Below are 11,877 nucleotides of genomic sequence, written 5' to 3' on the forward strand. Positions count from 1 at the left end.
CAGACGTTACACAACACCTGTCCCCTCTGCTGCTCTGAGGCTGGGGAGGAAAGCAGCATAAAGAAAACACATTTAATCAGTAAATAAAACTACTCCTTCCTCCAAACCAAAGCCTTGTTGCTACACTGAAGGGATTTTAGATGATAACCCATAACTCTGTATGATAGCATGTACAATAATGTACAATTTATTCTCACGGTATATATATCTATCCATATCTGTCTGTACATGCCTACATATAACCCTTTTTACACATCTAAATAGTGGATACTATATCTATATCTGTACGTATCCCTTACCTACTCTTACTAGTTATGCTGCTGGCCAGTATGACTTACTACCATAGTGTCTTTATACCTGTAACACTGTACATATTAATACTACAAGTCTGTACATAAATCTGATTAGTACTATTACTCAGTAGTACTCATTTATATATTGTATACCCAGTTTAAATCACTTGTGCATTACTATTGCACTTTACTGTTACATTTGCACTCTGGTTGGATGCCAAACGTCTTTTCAATGTACTGTACTTGTGCTGTATGATGATGACAATACATTTGAATCTAATCGAATAGCTTTTCATGTGGGTTCATGTCATTCTTGCCTTGATATGAGTTCATGAATTTGAACCTCTAGTCTAGAGTTACATTGTCAGCTTCTGAAAACCGTGATATTCTGAGAGACACTTCTCCCTATAGTGTGAATTATGAGACACACCTTGGGGACCTCAGACTCCTTCCATATGGTAACAACAGGCTCCCTGGGTGGATAATGAATAAGAATATAAAAAAAAAAAAAAAAAAAAAAAAAAAAAAACGACTTATGTCTTTCTCTGGTCTGCATCTCCTTAACAATTGTATGTATTGAGCTGTACTGTATTGTACCCATTCTGCAATCTATTAATACAATTTTCATACAATCAGCAATGTCTCGCTTGATGAATGGCCAGCAGTAGCCTAATTAATATTAATAAAAGTATTAAAAGTATTATCATTTTAATAATTGTACAATTTTGTCAGATTATCATTGAATGAAGCATTTAAACTAGTATGTTCTGGACATGTTTAGAATCAAGGAAGCCAGTGTAGACAATGTATGCACTTCAGTATCACATTACAAGAGAGAGATCACAGGTTACATGTACACATTCTGAGACGTTCAAAACTTAAAACTCAGTTGAGCAACACAGACCATGTTTCAGTCACAGTGGACATTTGGTCCGACCGAAAGATGAGGGGGTTCCTTGGGGTCACTGTGCACTGGACCGAGAAAGATGCAGAGAGGATACAGCTAAAGTCCAATCTCTTGGCCTGCGACCGCTTCAAAGGCTCACACACAGCCGAAAGAATCTGTGAGCAATTTGAGGCTATATGTGATGAGTACAACATCAAAGACAAATTGGACTATATTATTAGTGACAATGCCGCCAACATGCGGAAAGCATTCACAGTGTGCTTCCCCACTGAACAAGAAGATGAAGTACATGACGACGATCATCTTGATGACCAAGAGCTCTGGAATGACCTAACCCTGGAGGATCAGCAAACCGTAGATGCAGCTATGGCAAAAAAACAACGCTTGCAGTGTTTTGCCCACACTCTCCAGCTGGTTGTGGGAGATGGTTTGAAAGAAACTAAAGTGATGACTCCTTCTCTTTCAAAGTTATCAAAACTCAGCTCACTGCTGCACACAAGCACAACATTCAAAGATGTGTTTGAGGCTGAGTTTGGGGAAAGAGGCATCCCTGCTGCTGTCAACACAAGATGGAACTCAACACTGAGACAAGTGAAGGCAGTTCTCCAATGTGATCATCTAAAGCTCTGTCGTGTTGTAGAACAGGCTGGCCACAAGGAGTTGTTGTTCACAGCACGGGAGTGGAATCTGTTGAAGGAGGCGGTGGACATCCTGAAGCCGTTTGGAGAAGCAACAGATTTGACACAGGGGGAGAAGATCGTCACAATCAGTGCGGTTGTTCCATCTATCCTGTCCCTGAATCACCACCTTGAGAAGCTGAAGCCTAAAGCCCGTTTCCTGAGCGGCCTGGTCAGAAGTCTCCAGGCATCCCTGAACAAAAGATTTCTTGGAATCTTCATCAATGTGAAAATGGCCAGGACACAAGATGGAATCACTGCCCCCTTTTCAGATCCAGTCTACCTCAAAGCAGCGGCCTTGGATCCAGCCTTTTCTCTGATGTGGGTGGAGCACCATGTGCTGGTCAATCATGAGGTCAAAGCAGAGGTGGCACAAACAGTGAAAGGTAAGTGTTATTGAGTTTAATGTAACTTTTTTCCCCTCATTTGATTATGAATTATGATATTATAAACTAAAGGACTGCAACAATAATACTTTTAAGTTTAACCCACTGCATCACCAACACTCTTAATAGTAATAAGGGCTCTTTTGTTTCTGCTATGCTTTTACATGTTTTGCCAGAACTGATCCTGCGTGATGCTGCAGAGACTGAGCCACCTGTGCCTCGTGTTGATGAGGATGAGGGAGAGCGAGAGGACCAGACCCGTGGACAAGTGGGAGGCCTGTTTGCTGCATACCATAAGAGGCAGAAGAAGGATGTTGGGACCACTCCAGCACTACAGCTAAGTCACTACTTTGACATATCCGAAGGACAGAACGCCCTCTTGTTCTGGGCAATGAACATGAGGACTCTTCCTTCACTGTTCCGAGTGGCCATCAGGGTCTTGGCAGTGCCTGCCTCCAGTGCTCCGGTGGAGTGGGTTTTCAGCCATGGTGGCATCATACTGCGGCCCCATCGTGCACAAATGAGTGACAGACTTTTGGCCAATTTGGTCTTTTGCAAATGCAATGCTAGGTCCTAGGATAACAGAAAAAGCACAACCCTTCCCCTACACACACACACACACACACACACACACACACACACACACACACACACACACACACACACACACACACACACACACACACACACACACACACACACACACACACACACACACACACACACACACACACACAGGCCTGTAATGTGTGTGAGGTTAAGACAGACTGTGTTACATACAGTGTTTACAGTGTTTACCTGAGTTTATCATCAGCAAACCTCATCATCATGACTCCATGTCACACGGCATACGTATGGCTTTAATTGTTTGCTTATATTTATTTTTTTATTGTTTTGCTGTGGGTATTTCATTTATACCCTTTTGGTTTGCTGTGGTTATTTTATGTTGCATGGTTTTGTATATAGTGTTTTAAATAGAGTTAATTGCTGTGCGTGGCTTTATTTGCATGCAGTTTGAAATGTACACACACAGTCTCCATGAATCAGGTTATCTGGGATCTGCATGCTTTTTCTCATACATTTCAGGCCGGTGTTCAAATTGGAGGCCTACTTGAAGGTCAGTAGCAGTTTTTTGATGTGCCTTATAATAAATGTAACTTTATGGCAGGAATTTGTTTTAGGTGTCTAGAGTATATCATTAGAGAAAGAGGGACAGAGAAAATAGGAGTTGGTTAGTGTGGTATGGGGGGGGGGGGGGGGGGGTTCATTGTGATACATTTTGAATGAAAATACATTTTATTAGGAAAATAAGATAAAATGCTGCTTCTTTGTTTGCACTACTTGTTTTTTTTATTAAGTTCAGTCACACTTGTTTTAACAGACCTTTGACAAAATGATTGTAATTAGCCTATATGACAGTTTTATTTTGTTGTCATATTGATGTTCTCATTTTTTATAAAAGACAAGCGAATCTTTCTAATCTTCTAGTCAAAACTGATTTTCCCATAAGGAAACCCACTCATTTTATGTCCAACATCCCAGATGGTAATTTCCCCTGTCAAGCCTGTGTACAATGTCAAGGCATGATCAAAGATAAATTCTACACACACCCAATAACGGCCAAACGTATACCCGTTAAAGGACGTATTACGTGTAATTCCTCAAATCTGGTGTATCTGCTGAAATGTCTGTGTAATTTTTCTTATGTGGGTAAAACAACAAGAGATTTTAAATCGAGAATCAGTGAACATAAATGTTCAGTTAGAAATTCAGATGTCAAGTCTTCGGTAGCTAGACATTTTTCTAAATGCAAACATGCCGTTAATGATCTCAAATACATGGGACTCGAGTTAGTCCACAGGCCCTCTAGAGGGGGAGACAGGCACAAGTTATTATTGCAACGTGAATGTTATTATATTCATTTGTTCAATTGCATTGAACCAAGGGGAATGAATGAAGAAAACGTGTTAACCTGTTTCCTTTAAGTGCCTTGCACCATCATTATTATTTTTTCATGATTAATTATGATTGTTTTTATGTATGAGGTATGGTTATATGCCGTATTTTCTATCGCGTTCCGCTCTGAGCCTTATGAGATATACTATCTCCTATGATACCTAATGTATCTCCCACGAACAAAAAATACATGCACCACACCTGTATGGGGCTCCGCCCCCATGGTGGCACCGCCCATATAGCAGTGACTCTGGTCACCACACATCCTATGCTGTTTTAATGTCTCCGCCGTGAGATGTTGTCACTCTCCCTCCTCTTGCCCGGTTCATCAATGAAGGTCAGTCGGTAGCTGTTGTGGTTTTTTTTGCTGAGTCCTATTTACCTTTTTCGGGTAAATGGGTTGACAACAGGGTAGGCCGTGGCTAGGTTGCCTAGCCAGGTATTTTACCTTGTGTTCCGGCGGGGTTTGTTGAACGGTGTTCCCATCTGGGTTGGCGTCGGGTAGTGGGGCTATGGGTCCAGCCGACATGGTAAACATGTTGCGTGTCTGTGCACAGGCAATTGTTGTCTTGGGTCCCACATCGCCTGGCGCTAGGCTGCAGTAGTATAAGGGCAGGGCCGCCTAGGAGAAATGTGAGGCCCTGTGCGTTTTTAGACGCGAGGCCCCCCACCTCCTGGGGCGGCCCTGTGTAGGGGGCTATTGTTTCGTTTTGTCACTCTGCTATGAGAAGGTCTGTCTTGCTACAGTTTTCTCTCCTCTCAACCATTCATACTGACGGTCAATCGGTATACTGGGGGAGTAGTGCGGGGGGGGGCTTTGTTTACCTTTTTTGGTAAATGGGCTAAACTAGGGCTGGTGTCCTGTTGTGAATATTTTGAATGAAGGCGGGACTGGTCCGTCTCCCCTTAACTTTGTGTGTATGGGTTTGCTCATTCTACAGTATTTTGTGGTTTAGCTCTTTTATTCATTTAACCCTTTCATGGTGCACACCACAGTGGAGGGTGCTGTTTGCAATCACCACTGGTGCTCCGTGTTAACATCAGTCCTTTGTTTTTGATATATTGAAACAATGCCCCGCACGGCCGACACCATGGGTGGGTCGGCCTGGCAAGTGGCTGGTGGGCTGTTAAGGCTTGTACCGCCACGGTATGGAATTGGCAACGATTAGAACTGTGTTCGAATTGCTGTTTTTTTCTATTAGAAAAATGGTGTCTGGTGGAGGGGCCTTGAGGGCCAGCCGACGTCGACACATCGCGCGAGGTTGTTGACGTTATTAGCTTTGAGGGTTCCCCTCTCCGCAGGGGATTTTGGTCTTCTGCTGGAGCGCGGGCGGTATTGTCCTAGGCCCTACACCGCCTCACACCGCGCAGCCAGAAGAAGAGAGAGCACGGGAAGGTCCAGCATTTTTTGGATCGTCTCCTACCTGTTGAACACTGTCAGGTGGGGGTCTGGTTCTCCTCCATAGACCTGTAGGATGCGTATGCGCATCCCCGATCTTCCATCCTAGGGCTTACCTACGCTTCCTTTGCAGGGTTAGCGTATGAGTACCAGAGGCTGCCGTTCGGTTTTCTCTGGCTCCCCGCATCTTCACCAAGTGCGTGGAGGCCGCACTGGGGCCTCTGCGTCGTCCGGGGTTACGGAGTGTTCTGCCCTGATGACGTTCTGGTCCTTCGCGGTCAAGGTGGATCGTCAGGTCTCGTACCAGGCAGGTCTCTACCAGCCTGGGGTTGCTGTAGACTGGATGTAGAGTATTCCTCTTCCCAGTCAACGGTTGGAGGGCTATGGGCATCCATCTCAGAGCGTGTTGTCAACACGCTCGGGAGGTTCCGTCCTAGGACGGTTACGGCGCTGTCTCACGTCGCGTTTTCACAGACGCCTCCCTCGCTGGTGATGCGTCGGGCCAACGCAGTAGGGGGCAGCTGGCAAACCATGCTGCCCGGTCTGCGCTACGTTCAATGTGTTGGTGTTGAAAGCGGTCCTTCTGGTCCACAAATGGTGTTGATCAGGACGGACGATACGACGTCAGTGTCGTGTATCGACAGACAGGGAGGAGTACGCTCCCCCTGTCTGCACCAGGCGGCGGGCGGCTGGCTATGGGCGTCCTCCATCTGTAAGTGTGGTGTAAGGCGGGGGGCCGGGACTCAGTCTCCTGCCCCCTGGATGCTGTCCTTAGTTACCTCCAGTCTCTCCTTGATAGACTGTCGGCTTCGACGGTGAGGGTATATGCAGCAGCTATATCCTCCTATCATGAGGGGTTTGAGGGGATGTCTTGTTCAGCCACCCTCTTGTGAAGCGTTTCCTGCTTGGCGCTCGACGCGTTAAGCCGGTGCAACGCTCCTTGGCTCCGACTTGGGATCTTCAATTGGTCTTCGGTCGGTTGTCCTTGGTCCCGTTTGAGCCGCTCGAGCAGGCGCCGTTGGGACAGCTGTCCTTCAAGACCGCGTTCCTTCTGGCTGTCACTTCCGCTAAACGCGTAGGTGAGCTCTGTGCTCTCTCGGTACGTCCAGAGTGCCTGTCTTTTTGGACCGATTGCGGTGTCACTCTGCGACCTAATCCTGCTTTCGTGCCTAAGAATATCCGGAGTTCCTTCCGCTCCCGGGATATTGTGGTTCAGGCGTTTCGTCCTCCTCCTCACACTAGTGAGTTAGTTGCGGGCCTTCACCAGTCATGTCCAGTCCGTGCTTGGGGATTTACCTCAGCCGTACTCAGGATTTCAGGGTTACCGACCAGCTTTTTGTCTGTTACGGTGGGGCTCGTGCTGGTAAGGCACTGTCGGAGCAGCGCCTGTCCCATTGGTTGTGCGAGGGTGTTACCCTCTGCTACACGTTGGCTGGGCAGGATCCCCCTGGGGGCGTCAGGGCGCACTCCACTCGTGGGGTGGCTGCCTCTGCCGCTCTCCTGGGTGGGGCCTCGGTGGAGGCCATCTGTGCTGCAGCTTCATGGTCCTCCCCGGGCTCCTTTGTAAGGTTTTTCCTCATGGACATGACCGGGGGTTCTGTCTCCCAGGCGGTTCTGGGGTCTGTGGCCTTTCCTGCTTCCCGTCCTTTGGTCGGGTAGCAGGAGTGTATGGGTATGGGCCACAGTGTGTTGAGTCACACGTGGTTCCGCCTGTACGGTGTGTTCAAGGGGTTCTAGTTTCCCTCTTGTTCGCATTCAGGTGGAGTTGACTGCGCCCCCCCTTCATTAGGGAGGATGGGGTGACAGGGCTCCCCGCACCCCTTGATGTGGGCTTACGGGTCCTCAGGGGGTACATTTGTCGGGCTTCGCGTCCGCTCTTCCCCATATCTCATGAGGCTCAGAGCGGAACGCGATAGCAAATACGGCATATAACGGTAGGTTATGTAGATAACCTAGTTATATTAGTATTGGCTGAGCGTTCCGCTCTGCGCGGCCCTGAGTTCCCTCTTGAGGAATCTTTTTCCTGGGACGGGTTATTGGCGAGGAAGGGTGTGTGGTGACTATCGTCACTGCTATATGGGCGGTGCCGCCATGGGGGCGGAGCCCCATACAGGTGTGGTGCATGTATTTTTTGTTCGTAAGGGGATACAATATGTATCATAGAATATAGAATATCTCATAAGGCTCAGAGCGGAACGCTCAGCCAATACTAATATAACTAGGTTATCTACATAACCTACCGTTATCAGTAACCCGTAGGGAACATTTATTTGAAGTGTAGCCTATTCTAAAACGTACTTGTCATTGCAGCCTCCAGGTCAGTTGCAATCTGGTTGCAGCCAATCGCTATCAATAATTTGACAGTCACTTGAATTACACCAGCTTCAGTGAAGGTTGAAACCATTAGATCTGCAATGTCCAAACAATCCATATTTTGTACCGTACCTCGACGAACGCGCGGTTCTTCTCTACGGTCAACTAATTGGTTCCGAAATCTCTTGAACTGTGTTTCGTCCATGTCGTCCAATGCTTCCGTTATAACACCTTTGACCGTTTGCATGTCTGTTCAAACGGTCTGTATTGTTGTTTTGATGACAAAATTTATATTTCTTCGTTCAGTGCAAAGGGCGTGGAGAAGTGAAGAGCGGCGAAATAGTGCAGCAAAACGAAAGTATATATACGGAAGTAGTGGCAGCATGTCGAAACAAGTGTTACTTTTTACACCTGAGGCTGAAAGCCTAACTGTTAGACAAATACTTTTAATACGTAACCAGTTAGACAAAGACTTTTATGAAGTAGCCAGTTAGACAAAGACTATTATGAAGTAGCCAGTTAGACAAATACTTTTATTAAGTAACCAGTTAGACAAATACTTTTATGAAGTAGCCAGTTAGACAAAGACTTTTAATACGTAACCAGTTAGACAAAGACTTTTATTAAGTAGCCAGTTAGACAAAGACTTTTATGAAGTAGCCAGTTAGACAAAGACTTTTATTAAGTAACCAGTTAGACAAATACTTTTAATACGTAACCAGTTAGACAAAGACTTTTATGAAGTAGCCAGTTAGACAAAGACTTTTATTAAGTAACCAGTTAGACAAATACTTTTATGAAGTAACCAGTTAGACAAATACTTTTATTAAGTAAACAGTTAGACGAAGACTTTTAATACGTAGCCAGTTAGACAAATACTTTTATGTAGTAACCAGTTAGAAAAAGACTTTTATTAATAAAAGTCTTTGTCTAGCTGGTTACTAAAGATAAGTCTTTGTCTAGCTGGTTAATTGTTAAGGGTATATGATGAGTCTTTTAATTGTTAAGGGTATATGATGAGTTAATTGTTAAGGGTATATGATGAATATTTTATTGTTAGATGAGTCTTTTAATTATTAAGGGTAGATGATGATTATTTTAATTGTTAAGGGTAGATGATTACATAAAGCTACTTCTGAAGAATGAACGCTAGAAATTACAAACTGTGTCTTTTCCACTTACGCTGTCCTCCGGTGGGCTCCTGCAGAATGTGTCCCTGAAGGTCTGGGGACATCTTGTGTCTCTTCAGGTGTCTCTCACAGTAGGAGGTGCTGCAAGTCTGACAGGTCTTCACTGCTACCTTCTTAACCTCATCGTCCGAACAGACGTTACACAACACCTGTCCCCTCTGCTGCTCTGAGGCTGGGGAGGAAAGCAGCATAAAGAAAACACATTTAATCAGTAAATAAAACTACTCCTTCCTCCAAACCAAAGCCTTGTTGCTACACTGAAGGGATTTTAGATGATAACCCATAACTCTGTATGATAGCATGTACAATAATGTACAATTTATTCTCACGGTATATATATCTATCCATATCTGTCTGTACATGCCTACATATAACCCTTTTTACACATCTAAATAGTGGATACTATATCTATATCTGTACGTATCCCTTACCTACTCTTACTAGTTATGCTGCTGGCCAGTATGACTTACTACCATAGTGTCTTTATACCTGTAACACTGTACATATTAATACTACAAGTCTGTACATAAATCTGATTAGTACTATTACTCAGTAGTACTCATTTATATATTGTATACCCAGTTTAAATCACTTGTGCATTACTATTGCACTTTACTGTTACATTTGCACTCTGGTTGGATGCCAAACGTCTTTTCAATGTACTGTACTTGTGCTGTATGATGATGACAATACATTTGAATCTAATCGAATAGCTTTTCATGTGGGTTCATGTCATTCTTGCCTTGATATGAGTTCATGAATTTGAACCTCTAGTCTAGAGTTACATTGTCAGCTTCTGAAAACCGTGATATTCTGAGAGACACTTCTCCCTATAGTGTGAATTATGAGACACACCTTGGGGACCTCAGACTCCTTCCATATGGTAACAACAGGCTCCCTGGGTGGATAATGAATAAGAATATCAAAAAAAAAAAAAAAAAAAAAAAAAAAAAAAAACGACTTATGTCTTTCTCTGGTCTGCATCCCCTTAACAATTGTATGTATTGAGCTGTACTGTATTGTACCCATTCTGCAATCTATTAATACAATTTCCATACAATCAGCAATGTCTCGCTTGATGAATGGCCAGCAGTAGCCTAATTAATATTAATAAAAGTATTAAAAGTATTATCATTTTAATAATTGTACAATTTTGTCAGATTATCATTGAATGAAGCATTTAAACTAGTATGTTCTGGACATGTTTAGAATCAAGGAAGCCAGTGTAGACAATGTATGCACTTCAGTATCACATTACAAGAGAGAGATCACAGGTTACATGTACACATTCTGAGACGTTCAAAACTTAAAACTCAGTTGAGCAACACAGACCATGTTTCAGTCACAGTGGACATTTGGTCCGACCGAAAGATGAGGGGGTTCCTTGGGGTCACTGTGCACTGGACCGAGAAAGATGCAGAGAGGATACAGCTAAAGTCCAATCTCTTGGCCTGCGACCGCTTCAAAGGCTCACACACAGCCGAAAGAATCTGTGAGCAATTTGAGGCTATATGTGATGAGTACAACATCAAAGACAAATTGGACTATATTATTAGTGACAATGCCGCCAACATGCGGAAAGCATTCACAGTGTGCTTCCCCACTGAACAAGAAGATGAAGTACATGACGACGATCATCTTGATGACCAAGAGCTCTGGAATGACCTAACCCTGGAGGATCAGCAAACCGTAGATGCAGCTATGGCAAAAAAACAACGCTTGCAGTGTTTTGCCCACACTCTCCAGCTGGTTGTGGGAGATGGTTTGAAAGAAACTAAAGTGATGACTCCTTCTCTTTCAAAGTTATCAAAACTCAGCTCACTGCTGCACACAAGCACAACATTCAAAGATGTGTTTGAGGCTGAGTTTGGGGAAAGAGGCATCCCTGCTGCTGTCAACACAAGATGGAACTCAACACTGAGACAAGTGAAGGCAGTTCTCCAATGTGATCATCTAAAGCTCTGTCGTGTTGTAGAACAGGCTGGCCACAAGGAGTTGTTGTTCACAGCACGGGAGTGGAATCTGTTGAAGGAGGCGGTGGACATCCTGAAGCCGTTTGGAGAAGCAACAGATTTGACACAGGGGGAGAAGATCGTCACAATCAGTGCGGTTGTTCCATCTATCCTGTCCCTGAATCACCACCTTGAGAAGCTGAAGCCTAAAGCCCGTTTCCTGAGCGGCCTGGTCAGAAGTCTCCAGGCATCCCTGAACAAAAGATTTCTTGGAATCTTCATCAATGTGAAAATGGCCAGGACACAAGATGGAATCACTGCCCCCTTTTCAGATCCAGTCTACCTCAAAGCAGCGGCCTTGGATCCAGCCTTTTCTCTGATGTGGGTGGAGCACCATGTGCTGGTCAATCATGAGGTCAAAGCAGAGGTGGCACAAACAGTGAAAGGTAAGTGTTATTGAGTTTAATGTAACTTTTTTCCCCTCATTTGATTATGAATTATGATATTATAAACTAAAGGACTGCAACAATAATACTTTTAAGTTTAACCCACTGCATCACCAACACTCTTAATAGTAATAAGGGCTCTTTTGTTTCTGCTATGCTTTTACATGTTTTGCCAGAACTGATCCTGCGTGATGCTGCAGAGACTGAGCCACCTGTGCCTCGTGTTGATGAGGATGAGGGAGAGCGAGAGGACCAGACCCGTGGACAAGTGGGAGGCCTGTTTGCTGCATACCATAAGAGGCAGAAGAAGGATGTTGGGACCACTCCAGCACTACAGCTAAGTCACTACTTTGACATA

The sequence above is a fragment of the Notolepis coatsorum genome (assembly GCF_963971535.1).
Source record: "Notolepis coatsorum genome assembly, chromosome: 1".
NCBI classification, from domain to species: Eukaryota; Metazoa; Chordata; class Actinopteri; order Aulopiformes; family Paralepididae; genus Notolepis; species Notolepis coatsorum.